Source organism: Pongo abelii, chromosome 13, assembly GCF_028885655.2.
Source record: "Pongo abelii isolate AG06213 chromosome 13, NHGRI_mPonAbe1-v2.0_pri, whole genome shotgun sequence".
NCBI classification, from domain to species: Eukaryota; Metazoa; Chordata; class Mammalia; order Primates; family Hominidae; genus Pongo; species Pongo abelii.
In genome coordinates this window covers 59473523-59490702 of record NC_071998.2, presented here as the reverse complement: position 1 = coordinate 59490702, position 17180 = coordinate 59473523, and the positions used below count along the sequence as shown (strand labels likewise).

At 42.5% G+C, this 17180-nt stretch overlaps 2 protein-coding genes across 2 annotated transcripts in view; both read right to left on the bottom strand.

The window, feature by feature from the left end:
• Positions 1-17180, bottom strand: part of FXN (frataxin) — an 80495-nt gene that overhangs the window by 25068 nt on the left and 38247 nt on the right. The gene's annotated exons all lie outside the window — the stretch shown is intronic.
• TJP2 (tight junction protein 2) overlaps positions 1-17180 on the bottom strand; it is a 187437-nt gene that overhangs the window by 168369 nt on the left and 1888 nt on the right. The window lies entirely within an intron of this gene.

Below are 17180 nucleotides of genomic sequence, written 5' to 3'. Positions count from 1 at the left end.
CTCCGACAGCACCCTCCCTCCCTAACTCTCTAACTCACTCATCACTGTCCCAGTTCATCCTACTCACTGTCTGTAGCCAGATGATCTGTTTAAAATGTTCAGCTACTAGATGGAATGATCTCCAAGGTATATGGTACAGTAAAACAACAACAACAAAACCCAAGCAGTTTGTACTATGTACTGCCTTTTTTTTTTGAGATGAAGTTTTGCTCTTGTTGCCTAGGCTGGAGTGCAATGGCGCCATCTCAGCTCACTGTAACCTCCGCCTCCTGGGTTTAAGTGATGCTCTTGCCTCAGCCTCCTGAGTAGCTGGGATGAGGCGCCCACCACCACACCTGGCTAATTTATTTTTGTATTTTTAGTAGAAATGGGGTTTCACCATGTTGGCCAGGCTGGTCTCGAACTCGTGGCCTCAGATGATCCACCCACCTTGGCCTCCCAAAGTGGTGGGATTACAGGTGTGAGCCACCACGCCTGGCCTATGTACTGCCTTTTATAATTTAAAAAGCAGTCTTATGTATGTTTGTACAAAGGCAGCCTCTATAAGCTTATAGTACACACTATGACCATAACTCTTTCCACAATGCATTTTATTGATATACTTTTCTATTTCTTTTCTATCTCTGTATTTCACTAGACCATGAATTCCTTGAGGGGAGGGAATGTGTTTGTTAACCATTGTATCCTAGCACGTGGCCTGGTTCAAAATAGGCAATCAATAACAGTTGGTTGAATATACGAATTATTAAATAACAGCAAAAATACAGTCCTTCACAGTTTCCTTGTCCCAGTTAAATTTACTAAGCCAATTCTTTAATATAAACACAGGTCCATCAAGGGTGTGTGCCACTTCCTACCATTTTAAGTATTTTTTTTAATCAGGAAGAGCCAGAGGCAAAAGTCATGAAATTAACCACATGCGAGCGCGCGCGTGCGCACAAACACACACACACACACACACACACACACACACACACACAGATAGGCTCAAACATCTAATTAGGAAAAACAAAACAAAACCAATTTACAAGCCTTGGCTCATCATCTCAATAGCTACTTGCACTAATCCTATAATTTATGTCTACTAAACACTGTTATTTTCCTTCTCTGGGCATTAGGCAACTTGGGAAAGGATTCCAGAAAAATTTCAACACTACTGACACTCATGATTATTAATATTATTAATACTGTTTATTTTTTTAATGGCCAGTCTTCTAAATGCTTGTATCCAACCTTAGAGAAGAATGTATTTTATAGGACTGCAGCCAAATGCAGCCCTGAACGCTATCTACTGAGAGTCTTCAGCCTTCCCAGTACTAACCTGACTTCCCAAAGCCCCTGGAGATCTCCCTTCTTTCCAAGGGGAGCCTTGGGATTCCTTCTTTTTTCACATCTCCTTGTCACTGACACACCCCTGGAGCAGGACAAGGGAAGTGTCCACCTATTCTACTTTCCTCCTTTCTCAGGGCAAGTGTCATTTTCGGAGGGCGGGGGCAGGGAGTGGGGGGAAGGAGAGGAGGGGAGGGGTACGGGAAAGGGAGGTAGTGGAGGGAGAGTTAATGCCTGGTTCTGCCTTCCTCCCTCCCCCAGCCCAGCGGATTTCCTTCCCAGGGCAGTAGCCAGTGGCTCCAGGAAATAATTGCCCTTATCAGCCCTCACTCTGAACAGTAAGAAATGAAAGGTCTCAATTCTTCCCTGAAAAGGAAGGGAATCTCAGTCTACTTTTTGGTTTTTCAAATAACCCATCTTAGCATCTCTAGGGCTTATCCTAACATCCCCAGGGCTCTTGATTTCTCTCCTGATGCAGTTGTTGGATCTTAGTTTACACAAGAATGCCCCCGTGGAGTTAGTCAAGGATGCAGCTTTTTCTTCTGCCCTGGAGTTTATCAGGGCTTTGTATGGTTAAATGACACTCTTTAGGGGTCTGATGAGTTTCTACCTTTTTGTACCACTTACACTTTTTACCCTGGGCATGGAGTGGTCCTGACAAATCTTTCTGAAACTCTGGTGAAAAATTCTAAGTGAGAAGAGGGGAGCCAGAACAGAAGCTGGGGTTTTCCTCCTGAGTGGTGAGGGGGCAGTGAACCACAAAGATGAAGACTGGATCTGGTGTGAAGGGATGGGGGCTGAGCTCCATTTACATTCCAACGAGCATCTAGAAAGGTGTTTGTTTTACTGGGATGTTTTTATGGCACCCTGCAATATTTTAATTTTTCCCTTATTCTTTTCTAAAATCCTTGAAACATCCCACTAGGGCTGTTCTTGCCTTTAGAACGGTGAGCCTAGTGAAGCAGAGAAGCTTCTCTGGGAGCAAACAGCAGGGTAGAACACCCCCACCTCCACCCTGACCCATCCAGATGCTGCTAACACAGAGCAGGAGGCCGGGTTGAACGTCCCCCTCCCTATTCCTCCTTTCAGGGTCGGGCACACACCTGGCTGGGATAAAGGAGTCAGGTCATCTGAAAGGCTCATCTCTCTATTACCGGGGGAGGGTGTCCAGGTTCTTGGCGTCTTGAACAAAGAATTGGATAAAACGCACAAAGCACAAACAAAGCAAGGAAGGAATGAAGGGATTTATTGAAAATGAAAGTACACTCCACAGTGTGGGAGCGGGCCCGAGCACAGGGGCTCAAAGGCCCCGTTACAGAATTTTTGGGAGTTTAAATACCCTCTAGACAATTCCATTGGTTACTTAGGATACGTCCTATGTAAATGAAGAGGATGAAGTAAAGTTACAGGCGTACGCCCTATGGAGAGGATATTTCCTGTCATAGCTGAAGTGTGAATCGGCTTATGTTTTCTGCCTCCAGACCCTATTTTCCTGCCTCATCTCTTTCTTTCTTCCATTCCCCGTGCCACACAGAAGGGTTCCTTTGGGTTTCCAGGGACTGTCAGAGGTGTCCTAACCAGAGTGACTCCATTTTGAATAAAGGCCGAATAAAGCCAAACCTGCTGGGTTACATTTCCCAGGAACTGGGCACTCTTGGTCATGAGATGTTTATGATTGAGGGAATGAGTTAATGTTGCTAACTAAAGACTCAGAACTTATGGAAATGTCCCAGTATTTTAAGAACAAAAAGCATTCTTAAGGAATAGGTTTTGCTTTAAATATAATAGTGTACTCATAAATTCTTGCTGAAATCAATAGTATCAGGAAAATAACAGCACCAATAGCCTGTCACAAGCTGATCACAAGCCTTTGTAATAAAGTACACAATTCTTATACAACCTACATAAGCAAGCACTACATTTAAGGTAGTGCTTTCCTCCTCTTGTTTTCTGAGGACGCCCTACTCTGTAATTGAGTAGCCTCTAATTAACTATCTTAACTTCATTATACTCTTCAACTTGCCCTGAATTCTTTCCCAGGCAAGATCCAAGAACACTCCTGGGGTCTGGAACAAGACGCCTTTTCTGGTGTCAGGACTGGGCACCAGATCTGGAAGAAGCAGGACTCAGGCCAGGCGCGTTGGCTCATGCCTGTAATCCCAACACTTTGGGAGGCCAAGGCGGGCGGATCACCTGAGGTCAGGAGTTCAAGACCAGCCTAGCCAACATGGCGAAACCCTGTCTCTACTAAAAATACAAAAATTAGTCGCCAGGTATGGTGGCTTATGCCTGTAATCCCAGCACTTTGGAAGGCCGAGGTGGGCAGATCACGAGGTCAGGAGATAGAGACCATCCTGGCTAACACTGTGAAACCCTGTCTCTACTAAAAATACAAAAAATTAGCCAGTCATGGTGGTGGGTGCCTGTAGTCCCAGCTACCCAGGAGGCTGAGGCAGGAGAATCACTGGAACCTGGAAGGCAGAGGCTGCAGTGAGCCAAGATTGTGCCACTGCAATCCAGCCTGGGCGACAGAGCAAGACTCTGAGAAGAAGAAGGAGAAGAAGAAGAAGAAGGACTCTGCAGGTGGCACACAAAATTAGATGAAAAGAATAAGGGGATCTTAAAGGGGGAAGAAAAAAATGGGAAGTCCAAATGGAGAAAGATTCCTTAGATAATAGCTACGGGATGCCATGAGGGGTCCTTGAGGGTCTAGAACAGGTCTCCCCTGCCAAGAGGAGAACCAGGATGGATTGCGGAGAGCTAGTAGGCTAGGAGAGTGCAGTGGTTCTCTTTAAAGAAAAATCTCAGGACCCTTAATATTCGTGAGTTATAGAGGACTCCAAAGAGCTTTTGTGTGTTATATCTATCCTTTTAATCATATTTAAAATTAAAACTGAGAAATTTTGAAAATGTTCATCTGTTCATTAATTTAGAAATAATAGCTGGGTGTGGTGACTCATGCCTGTGGTCCCGGCACTTTGGAAGGCTGAGGCAAGAGGGTCACTTGAGCTCAGGAGTTCGAGATCAACCTGGGCAATGTGGCAAAACTCTCTCTCTACAAAAAATACAAAAAAAAATTAGCCAGGCATGGTTGCATGCACTTGTACTCCCAACTATTCAGGAGGCTGAGATGGAGGATCGCTTGAGCCTGGGAGTGCGAGACTACAGTGAGCCGTGATCATGCTACTGTATTCCAGCCTGGGGGACAGAGTGGGACCTTGTCTCAAAAAAAAAAAAAAAAAAAAAAAGAAAAGAAAAAAGACATAACAATCATAAACACATCTGTTTATACGGTTAAAAGAAAACCTTAGACAAATTAAATTTAACCGAGTTTAATTGAACAGTTTGAGAATTGGGCAGCCTCCTCAGCCAGAGTAGGCTCAGAGACTCCAGCACAGCCACGTGGTGGAAGAAGATTTATGGACACAGAAAGAAAAGTGGCGTACAGAAAACAGAAGTGAGGTATAGCAACAGCCAGATTGGTTACAGCTCAATATTTGCCTTATTTGAAAGCAGGGTCAAGAGTTGACCTCCTTTGATTGCCCAAAATCCAATGATTGTCACAAGAGTAGGCCACAGTCTTGTTTACACATCTGGGTAGGCTACAATTCACTAAGTACAGAGAAAACTTTAGGTCAAGCTTAAACTATGTAAGGAGGCAGCTTTAGGAAAAATTTGATTTAACAATATGAATGACATATTTATGATAAATAACTATAGTTTCGAAACAAAACATATTTGGTGTGAAGAATAGGATCATTGCAGGACTTTTCCTTAGTTCAGCTAAAGATAAGGTTCTTGTCTATCCCACAGCCACAAAAATTTAGGCTTGCAGATGTTTTAAAGGGTGAGTAAAGCAGGGTTTTATTAAGTGAAAAGGGGAAATAAAGGGGTGAGGGGAACAGGGATCCTCCGCAAGGCCAGAGTCTCCTGCTAGAGTGCTTCCCACCAGGCTGCTAGAATCCCAGGTTCACATAGGAAGAGGAGGCGCCAGGCTCCTCCCTGCTGCAAACTCCTGAGGCTCCACCCTAGTAGGCAGGCTGGTTGGAGTTTCTCCAGGGACCCCCTCCCACCTGGCTGTCAAAGAATTATTTTAGAGTTTTATAAAACTCTGAGAAATAAAAATGAAATCCTAAGTCCCCCAGCTGACTAAACGGATGCGCCACCTCTTGGCCAACGGGACCCCAGAGAAACCTTGAAAACTGAGTTCTTGCCATGATGTGTTGTTATATCCTCTCCATTGCTAAACGCCATTAGGATTTCCTTCCTACAGGTTAAACAGAAATCAGCCCTTTGGAAAGACGAGCTGCACCGCTGATATCAACCAATGGTCTGACACTGCCCCTTCCTTTTGCAGTTTCTGCAGTTTCTGCACAACTAACCAGCATTCCTTCCTGATAACAGACTGCCCACAATGGAGTGGTTCTGGCCAGTTTACAGAGGATGTGCAGTGAGGGTTTCTGTGTCCTCTGTTTCACCTTTTGATGTCAGAGGACAGAAAACTCCACCCTCTGATCATGCTAATGCTGCCATTTTTTGCACACATGTCCCATGGAGAGGCATGAAGCTCAGTTGAGCATGTGCATGTTTCTCCTTTCATGAATATTCATGACTCCTCCTGTAGTTTATTGAATACGTATATTTGGCCATCCTATTCAGCATAAATGCCCATCTTATTCTTCTGACCCTCAATGTCTGTTTTTGGCTTCTGGCCAGAGACTACATTTCTTAGCCTGTCAGAATGGCCGCCCTGCAGGCTGCAATCTTTTATGAGAAATGAAGCTTTTCTTTCCAAATTTATGAATCTCAGAATTCTTCAGCTGACAACTGTAATGTTTGGCTTAATAGAAAACAGCTGGATTCTTCTACGTGCCTCTTCATTCCATCTGTTGCAATATGTTGTTTTCATTGGAGTATATGAAGAAAACCCAGCTTAAAGAGTTATGTAGTTGGAAAAAGGAGAACATTACATATCTCTGAAAAGATCTGGGGAACCCAGAGGTTCACCTTTTTTTTTTTTTTTTTTTGAGACAGAATCTTGCTTTGTTACCCAGGCTGGAGTGCAGTGGCATGATCTTGGCTCACTTCAACCTCCACCTCACAGGCTCAAGTGATTCTCCTGCCTCAGCCTCCTGAGTAGCTGGGATTACAGGTGTGCACCACCACACCCAGCTAATTTTTGTATTTTTAGTAGAGATGAGGTTTCACCATGTTGGCCAGGCTGGTCTCAAACTCCTGACCTCAAGTGAACCACCTGCCTCTGCCTCTCAAAGTGCTGGGATTACAGGCATGAGCTGCCGCTTCACTTTGAAAGCTGTTGGGATGAAGAAGCTCTTCTCATACTCCAGCAATTCCATATAACATCTGTAATGATGGGTGAAAATGTATAATTCAAACTTAATGCATAAATAATATTTTATAAATTTGTATTCAGTGAGCTATCAATAAAATGTTTTCTTTTTAAAGTCTTGAATTTATTGTTTATAATTTATCAAATAATAAGCGTATGTTGTTTAGCAAGTTTTTTTTTTTTTTTTGAGACAGAGTCTTGCTCTGTTGCCCAGGCTGGAGTACAGTGGCACTATCTCAGCTCACTGCAACCTCTGCCTCCCAGATTCAAGCAATTCTCCTGCCTCAGCTTCCTGAGTAGCTGAGACTACAGGCACAAGCTACCATGCCCATCTAACTTTTGTATTTTTAGTAGAGACGGGGTTTCACCATGTTGACCAGGCTGGTCTCGAACTCCTGACCTCAGGTGATCCACCCACCTCAGCCTCCCAAAGTGCTGGGATTACAGGTGTGAGCTACCGCACCCAGCCCATTGTTTAGCAAGTACTACAAGGCTTGTTTACAAATGTCAAAAGACAAAATTACAATGAATTTAGTTAAATGATCTAATTGGCTTTCATTTGCAATTCATGGATCAGGGCAGCATGTCTTCTAAAAATTCAGAGAAGGTACTCCAGTGAGCTGGGCAGAGGAGGTTAGCTTTATAGGCAGAAAAGGCAGAAGAAAACAGAAACAGGGACCAAAAAGTGGACAGTCTTTTTAAAGTTACTCTCCTAATACGGTTAAAACAGAGAGGACTTCCTTACTATGCCAGCTAAAACTGGCCTGTTTGGGGATTTGTGTATTATTTCTCTCCCCTAATTTCCCAGAAGGTAAGATAAACTACTTAGCTTTGGTTTGGTGACACGGAACTTTAGCAAGAGTGACTCCATGTGGTTTGGTCTACTGGGGCCTAGTGCAGGAGCACAGTCCAAATCAATGGCCTCCTACAAATTTTATTTGACATAAATAATAACAGTTCTCCCCTCCTCATGGGCAACCATTTTCAATTTTTCTAGCTGATTATTTTGAGATTTCCCTTAACGTATCTAAATAAAATGAGTTTTCTGGCCAGGCGCAATGGCTCACGTCTGTAATCCCAGCACTTTGGGGGGCCGAGGCGGACGGATCACCTGAGGTCAGGAGTTCGAGACCAGCCTGGCCAACACGGCGAAACCCCATCTCTACTAAAAATACAAAAATTGGCCAGACATGATAGTGTGCAACTGTAGTCCCAAATACTCAGGAGGCTGAGGCAGGAGAATCTCTTGAACCTGGGAGGCAGAGGTTGCAGTGAGCTGAGATCGTGCCACTGTACTCCAGCCTGGGCGACAGAGCGAGACCCCATCTCAAAAAAAAAAAAAAAAGTTTGAGTTTTTTTGGTTCATATTAGGAATTATCAGTCTCCTTCCCACTCTAGATGATGAAATTTTGTTTCCTTAATCATTTTTCTCCCCATTTTCTGGCCATAAACATTCACATTCCTCCAAATGTTTAAATTGGATTGTTGGTCAAATCACTATTTAGCGTTTTCATTATAATAATGATGAAAACAATATCCACTATTGCATTGTGTAACGTAACAGGACGTTTCCTATCCTGTACAACGCCTCGTGTTTCCTAGTGTTATTAATTGCTTTTCTGTTTTGTTTTCTTTTTCCTTTGTTTTTTATTACATCGCATTTTTTAAATGTTGAGGCTAGTTTTATTACAGAATGCCCCTTCACCATGTAGGAAGGGAAACATTTATTTCTGTTCTACCCTCTTAAGTTTCCAGCTAGGCCTAAGAATTAAACTGATACAGGACAGATTAACAGGAGAAAAGCATGCAAGTCTTGTTACAATTTTACATGTACCTGGGAGTCCTCACAAGCAAATGTAGACCCAAAGAAGTCACCATAGCAGACAAGTTTATATATGTTTTAGACAAAGAAATGATAAATTTGTGAAGAAATGACAGGACAAAGGGGCTTCGGGAAATTACTAAGAGCTATATTGGGGATAAGTAGTGGAAGACAAGGGTTATTCCAATAAGTTTGTTCAGATCCATTTTGGCATTGATTCCCTATCTCTGGTGATAAGGATGTTTTTCTGTTTCTAATAGAGGGAAGGCACCTTTAACATGGGAAATTTTCTAGCCTGTTTTTAGGTAGAAAAGAGGAGGTTGGAAAGCCCTTCCTGTACAGTCTGCTGTTTCTCAAGTGCTTTCAGCTAATAATAATCAGTATGCCAAAATGGCATGTTTTTGGGTGATGGCATTGTCTGAACTGCTTCAACCAGAATTTTAAAGGCTTTTTGTTATTATTGAGAACTATGAAGCTATTGTGATGCATATTACTTTGTATATGACCTATTTGTCTTGTTTTGTTTATTTGTTTATATTTTCCCTCTCTGGTTACTTGTATTATCTTCTTTTGTCCCTCATGTTATGAAAATTCGTAATGATGTGATTTTGTATGGGATATTTTTCTATATGTGGAATATACCTGAAATCTCATGCTCTTCACTTTAAGGAAATGTTCTTGAATTATTTCTTTGATAATTTTTTTTCTATCTTTTCTGTTCTCTCTTTTGTGATTCTTCTCATTTGGAAGTTGACTATTTCCTATCTCTTAGTATTTTTACTGTAATTTCTGAACAATTTCAACTCTGTCTTCCAACTCTTTCATTGTATTTTTAAAATTTCTGCTTTCACATGTTTAAATCTAAAGACTGTGTTTTTTGTTCTCTAAAAAATTAAAGAGCCTGTATTCCCAGCTACTTGGGAGGATGAGATGGAAGCATTGCTTGAGCCCAGGAGGTTGAGGCTGCAGTGAGCCATGACCACACCACTGCACTCCAGCCTGGGCAACAGAGTGAAATCCTGTTTCAATTAAAATATGTATATACATTTTACTTAAGGAATGACTGAAAAAACTTCATTTCCAATCCCTTCCCTATAGGTTTGAAGGCAAAATAATTGAAAGAGGGGATTATGATGGGACTAAATGAAGAGTAGTCTAGTACAGCCTCCTTAGAACTTAAAAAAGGGGACTGCCAATACGCTGAACTAAGAGATGGAGACCCCAACTCAACAGATATTTCTTTTTGTTTTTGTTGTTTTCCTTCAACTTTTATTTTAGAATCAAGGGGTACATGTGCAGGTTTGTTACAAAGGTATATTAAGTGATGCTGAGCTTTGGAGTGCTAATGACTCTGTCATCCAGATAGTGAGCAGAGCACTGAATAGGTGGTTTTTCAGCCTTTGCCTCTCTCTCTAATAGCCCCCACTGTCTATTGTTCCCATCTTTATGTCCATGTGTATTCAGTGTTTAGCTCCCACTTTTAAGTCAGAACATGCATTATTTGGTTTTCTGTTTCTGTGTTAGTTTAGAATAATGGCCTCTAGCTACATCCATATTGCTGCAAAGTACATGATTACGTTCTTTTTTATGGCAGCATAGTATTCCACAGTGTATATGTACCACATGGTGGTATATATGTACACAATCTAATCCACCATTGATGAGCACCTGGTTTAGTTTCATGTCTTTGCCATTGTGAATAGTGCTGCGATGAACACATGGGTGTATTTGTCTTTTTGATAGAACAAGGCATATACTCAATAATGGCATTGCTGGGTCGACTGGTAGTTCAGTTCAGTTCTTTGAGAAATCTCCAAACTGTTCTCCATAGTGGTTGAATGTATTTACATTCCTACCAACAGTGTATAAATGTTCTCTTTTCTCTGCAGTCTTGCAACACGTTATTTTTTGTCTTTTTTAATAGTCATTCTGGCGGGTATGAAATGATATCTCATTGTGCTTTTGATTTGCATTTCTCTCATGATTAGTGATGATGAGGATTTTTTCATGTTCGTTGGCCACTTGTATTTCTTCTTTTGAGAAATGTCTGTTCGTGTCCTTTGCCCACTTTTTAATGGGGTTATTTGGTTTTTGCTTGTTGATTTAAGTTCCTTATAGATTCTGGATATTAGACCTTTGTCAGATGCATAATTTGTGAATATTTTCTCCCATTCTGTAGGCTGTTTACTCCCTTGATAGCTTCTCTTGCTGTGCAGAAACTCTTTAGTTTAATTAGATCCCACTTGTAAATTTTTGTTTTTGTTGCAATTGCTTTCTAGAATTTAGTCATAACTTCTTTGTCAAGGCTGATAAGAAGGGTATTTCCTAGGTTTCCTTCTAGGATTTTTTTTTCTTTCTTTTTTTTTTTTTGAGATGGAATCTTGCTCCTGTCACCCAGGCTGGAGTATAATGGTGCGATCTGGTCTCACTCTGCCTCCCAGGCTCCAGCGATTCTCCTGTCTCAGCCTCCTGAGTAGCTGAGATTACAGGCACACACTACCACGCCCAGCTAATCTTTGTATTTTTAGTAGAGACAGGGTTTCAGCATGTTGGCCAGCCTGGCCTCGAACTCCTATCCTCAGGTGATCCACCGCCTCAGCCTCCCAGAGTGCTGGGATTACAGGCATGAGCCACCGCGCCTGGCTCTTCTAGGATTTTTATAGTTTGAGATCTTACATTTAAGTCTTTAATCCATCTTGATTTAATTTTTGTATATGGGGATAGGTAGCAGTCTAGTTTCATTCTTCTGTATATGGATAGCACTACTTTTTGAATAGGGAGTCCTTTCCCCATTACTTAATATTGTTGAGTTTGTCGAAGATCAGATGGTTGCAGGTGTGTGGCTTTATTTCTGAGTTGTCTATTCTGTTCCATTAGTCTACCTGTCTGTTTTTGTAGCAGTGCCATGCTGTTTTAGTTGCTATACTCTTGTAGTAGAGTTTGAAGTTGGGTAATGTGATGCTTCCAGTTTTGTTCTTTTTGCTTACGATTACTTTGGCTATTTGGGCTCTTTTTTGGTTCTATATGAATTTTATTTTATTTTATTTATTTTTTTTTAGATGGAGTCCCACTTTGTTGCCCAGGCTGGAGTACAGTGGCGTGATCTTGGCTCACTGCAACCTCCACCTCCCGGGTTCAAGCAATTCTCCTGCCTCAGCCTCTTGAGTAGCTGGGACTACAGGTGCCCACCATCACGACTGGCAAATTTTTGTATTTTTAGTAGAGACAGGGTTTCACCATGTTGGACAGGCTGGTCTCGAACTCCTGACCTCAGATGATCCTCCTGCCTCCATCTCCCAAAGTGCTGGGATTACAGGCGTGAGCCACCTTGCCTGGCCGCTATATGAATTTTAGAATAGTTTCCTCTGATTCTGTGAAAAATTACCATGGGCCGGGCACAGTGGCTCATGCTGTAATCCCTGCACTTTGGGAGGCCAAGGCAGGTGGATCACCTGAGGTCAGGAGTTCAAGACCAGCCTGGCCAACATATTGAAGCCTCGTCTCTACTAAAAATACAAAAATTAGCCAGGTGTGGTGGTGGGCACCTGTAATCCCAGCTACTCGGGAGGCTGAGACAGGAGAATTACTTGAACCCAGGAGGTGGAGGTTGCAGTGAGTCGAGATCATGCCACTGCACTCCAGCCTGGGTGACAATAGTGAGATTCTGTCTCAAAGAAAAAAATAATAAAATAAAAATGACCGTGATAGTTTGATAGAAATAGCATTGAATCTGTAAATTGCTATGGGCAGTTATGGCCATTTTAATGATATTGATTCTTTAAGAAGATATTAGAGTGCCTATGATACACCAACAACTGTAGTGAGCCCTGGGAACCAAACATGAAAAGATTTGGACACTTACTCTCAAGGAACTTTCAGCCTAATTGTTGCAATATAGTTGAGTCATAGAGTCTGAGAGTCTTGCCCTCCACATCCGCAACAAGGTAAGTTGGCTAATTACCAGGCCTTTGTATTTCAGAATGGGAAACCTATCTAAGCTTAAGAACAAACCCTAAAGGAATTTTTGAGGAAGTGGCGTGGTGGAGAAGAGAGAAATGAGACCAGGCAATGGGAATCCAGGAGAGAAAATGGGAAAGAGAGCTTAAAAATGTCCTTAGGAGGTTCAAGTTTTTCCGTGCCTGTGTGAGGTAACTCACTCCATGGACACCCTCCCCACCTCCAACCATTCTTCTGTAAAATTTATATTTCTTGCTAACACTCTTGGAGTTGGGGTTATTTAGAGTTTATTTGAACAACAATCTTAAATATATAATTATAACACATTTATTTGACATTTATAGTGCTCTAATTGCAAGGAACTGTGCGAGATGCTAGAGCAACAGCAGTCAACAAAGGAGACACATAGTCCTAGCCTCATGGAAGGTACAGCCAAGCAGGGGTGACACACGGTAGGTCAGTGCTGGGAAAGACAAACATGATACGCTGAGGACATGGAACAATCAAGGGCATCCAGGCAGAGGCTGAGTGGAGGAGGAGTTTGCAAGGCTGTGCCAAGAACATTTTTCAGGGTAGAATCTACCCCCCAGGCAGAGATGTGGGGAATAAAGACCAAAATGGAAACAGCACTGGCCAAGTATCAGAGCCATGTGAAATAGCACAGCACACTTAGGGATCTGGGGATTTGGGATTGTTGGAGTCAAAGTGTTGAGTGTGAGGGGGTAGAAAAGCATAATTATATGTAGAGTCAGTGTCTGAACAGTTAGTTCAGTCAGAAAAGCACATTTTTCAGGCTAAGAAACTTGGCCTTGGTTCTGCTTAGGTTTTACAGACAAGAGATTGCCTTTCTGAAAGCTTACTCTGGAGACTGTGTAGATAGATGATGGGCTGAGAGAAAAGGAGGAAGGTGGATGTAAGAAAGCTCCTGCAAAAATGCGGATGAAAAATGATGAGGACCTCCACTGGGGATGGGCAGGAGAGGGCAGATTTAAGGGAAGTTTGGTGAAACATTCAAGGGGAACTGCTGATGGATTGGCAAGAGGAATCCCAGCAGCATCAGGTGGCTATGCTCTGGATGGTTTGCATAACTGTCAGTGGCACCATTCACCTCACATTGTAGTTATAATCTCTGTGAACAGTGGCACCTGGAGATGTGCAGTACACAGCCTAGGCAACCTTACACACAAATCCTGACTCCAAACTCATCTGTTTCTATTACTTTTGAGCTTTGGAGGGATTTAAAGTTTTTCTTTCTCTTAGGGTTTTATTTAAGCCATTTTCTTTTGGAAAAATCTCAACTAGCATTGTAGAGTGCGGTAGGAAAGGAATGTAATTGGGAAATGATATTGTCTTATTTTTCTATATAATTTAGTCACCTTTACACTTAAAATGGCAGACGCGGGAGTTACATTTTTTTAATGGAGTTTCCCTCTTGTCGCCCAGGCTGGAGTGCAGTGGTGCAATCTCAGCTCACTGCAACCTTCACCACCCAGGTTCAAGCAATTCTCCTGCCTCAGCCTCCCGAGTAGCTGGGATAACAGGCATGTGCCACTACGCCTAGCTAATTTTTGTATTTTTAGTAGAGACGGGGTTTTACCATGTTGACCAGGCTGGCCTCGAACTCCTAACCTCAGGTGAACCACCTGCCTCAGCCTCTCAAAGTGCTGGGATTACAGGTGTGAGCCACTGCGCCTGGCCAGGAGCTAAACAATTTGAGGTCAAGATGTGGCGTTAACAATGTTCCCACAGATCACAGAAACACAAGTGGACAGCAGAGGTCCTTCTTGCACTAGTACTTCTACATGGATGGGGCCTCAGAGGTCTGACTTTCCACAGGAGAAGAAAATCTTTGAGAGCCAATTTTACTGCTGGGTGCCGGTGTTTTCCTCAACTGTCTAAATAAATCTTCAGCTAATAAACATTTCAATAAATCTGTTCTGGTGCCTTCCATTCCTTAAACAATACAGCCAGAGAAGATGGAACATATGAGCTTGGATTCTGTCTCTGTAGCAGATGCAGGGATATAAGTGAGCTGAGTTTTACACATTCCAAAGGGGCCACTGATCAGGTACTTTGGGATGCACTCCAAGTGTCCTGGCTAATTAAAATAAACCAAACATTAGAAGGCATTTCTGGCTGGGTGCAGTGGTTCACACCTGTAATCCCAGCACTTTGGGAGGCCAAGGCAGGTGGATTACAAGGTCACGAGTTCAAGACCAGCCTGGCCACGATGGTGAAACCCCGTCTCTACTAAAAATACAAAAATTAGCCAGGTGTGGTGGCAGGCGCCTGTAATCCCAGCTACTTGGGAGGCTGAGGCAGAGAATTGCTTGAACCCAGGAGGCGGAGGTTGCAGTGAGCCCAGATCGCGCCACTGCACTCCAGCCTGGGTGACAGAGCAAGACTCTGTCTCAAAAAAGAAAAGGCATTTCTTACTCTATACACAAAGTTATGAACTCGTGGTTTTGAACAGCATAAATTTACATGAAATTTCAAAACTTTGCCCCTCCTTCCCCTTTCTCCCTTGCTGGCATATAGCTGTTTTAGTTTGCAGAAGATAACTATGCGCCAAGAATCCAACTGGACATGGACTAAAATTACTTTCATCTTAGTGTGTACCTTGGAAGTGTAAAGCGATTTTTCCTTCGCAACCTTGCATGGTTAATCCACACAAACTCCATCATTATGAACATGGGTCTTCCTTTAGAGGTGGCAAAAGCATTTGTCAGAATTTGGGGCAGGTATAGCTGGATAAAGCATGTTGTAAACCTATAATTTAATGCAAACTGTCAAATTTTAAATTAGCTAAAATAGTTTTAGAAGGTATACAAAAGATGAAGTAAAATATAAGCATGGTAAGGCACACGATAAATGGTTCCAGGGAATCAGAATCTAATATGAAGTTAACTGAGTATTTTGATTAAGTTCAAGGTTGGGTAGAGAGTGTCATCCGTATTTTGGGGGAAGTCCTCCAATGTGAATATGAAATTATGCTATGCATGTGAGAACAATAGTTGTCATGAACTGAGTACTTCTCACATCAGGATTGTGCTTTGCCTGTGGGCCCAGCCTCAACATGTTAGATATCTCCATTTTATAGATTAAAAAAAAAAACAAAAACATGAGGCCACTGTCAGTGTCTACAAACAAGTAAGAGGCAGAGTTTCGATTAAATTCTAAATTTGTTATTCAAAAACCCAGGTTCTCTTTTACACACCTCATTGCTTCTTTGTAACTCCAGAGAGCTAAATAAGTCATGCCAGAACATTTTATTTTCTATGTGGCTGAGGGTCTACCCACTCCAGAAGGTAAACATAATAGAAAAAGCTTTCTGATGAACACCTGTGGCACACACCTGTAATCCCAGCATTTTGGGAGGACGAGGCAGGTGGATCACTTGAGCCCAAGTGTTAGAGACCAGCCTGGGCAACATGGTGAAACCCCATCTCTACAAAAAATACACAAATTAGCTAGGTATGGAGGTGCACACCTGTGGGAGGATTGCCTGAGCCCAGGGAGGTCGAGGCTGCCATGAGCTTTGATTGTACCACTGTCCTCCAGCCTGAGTGACAAAGTGAGATCCTGTCTCAAAAAATAGGACGGGGAAAAAAAAAGTTTTCTAAGATTGTATTATGCAATTCCTCACCTCCTCCAGTATGTTACAGTGAATATTTAATAACCTTTTCCTGGAAACTCATCCTTCACATGGATGACTGGACCACACCATAAATGAGGCGATGCTCCCAGGGTCTGTGGTGGGGGGGCTATTGGTCCACACGGTGGTACTTTTCCAGTTTGCTTGTCAGAATATGATTTTGATTCTTCCCCTGGCTGCTGTTCATGTGTTTGAAGTCCCTTTATTTATTTATTTGAGACGGAGTTTGGATCTTTTGGCCAGGCTGGAGTGAAGTGGCGGATCTCGTCTCACCGCAACCTCCATCCCTCAGGTTACAGTGATTCTCCTGCCTCAGCCTCCTGAGTAGCTGAAATTATAGGCACGAGCCACCATGCCCAGCTAATTTTTAAATATTTTTAGTAGAGACGGGATTTTGCCATGTTGGCCAGGCTGGTCTTGAACTCCTGACCTCAGGTGATCCACCCGCCTCAGCCTCCCAAAGTGCTGGGATTACAGGCATGAGCCACTGTGCCGGGCCTCTTTTCTTTCCTTAAATGGGGATCTCCCACTGCCTTGGGAACTAGATAATCAAACCAATTAGAGCTACATGTAAAATGAAAGTAAAATAGGCCTGAAGGGCTGGCCCACAAGGACCCCATAAGAGCCCAGATTCCTTAACTTCCACTTTCATGTCACAGCAGCCCCACTGCATACCTCTTTTGTGCTGTGTCCCAGATAAAGGAGTACATCATGTCACCGAGTTCTAAGTAAGTGGGGTGCACTGAAACTTTCAGTAGAAGCAAGATGCAAACACACACAAACATGTATGATGTTATTTATTTTCTCACTGGCACTGGCCTACTGCACTTAAACATTTCCATCAGACTCAAAAAATAATTTTATTTCAGAAAAAATATTTTGCTTATTTAGCTTTTGTTTATACTGTTTTATTATTAATAGGTTTTTTTTTCTTTTTTTAAGAGATAGGATCTTGCTATGTTGCCCAGGCTGATCTCCAATTCCTGGCTTCAAGCAATCCTCCTGTCTCAGCCTCCTGAGCAGCTGGGACTATAGGTATATGCCACTGCTCCCAGCTTGACTTAATG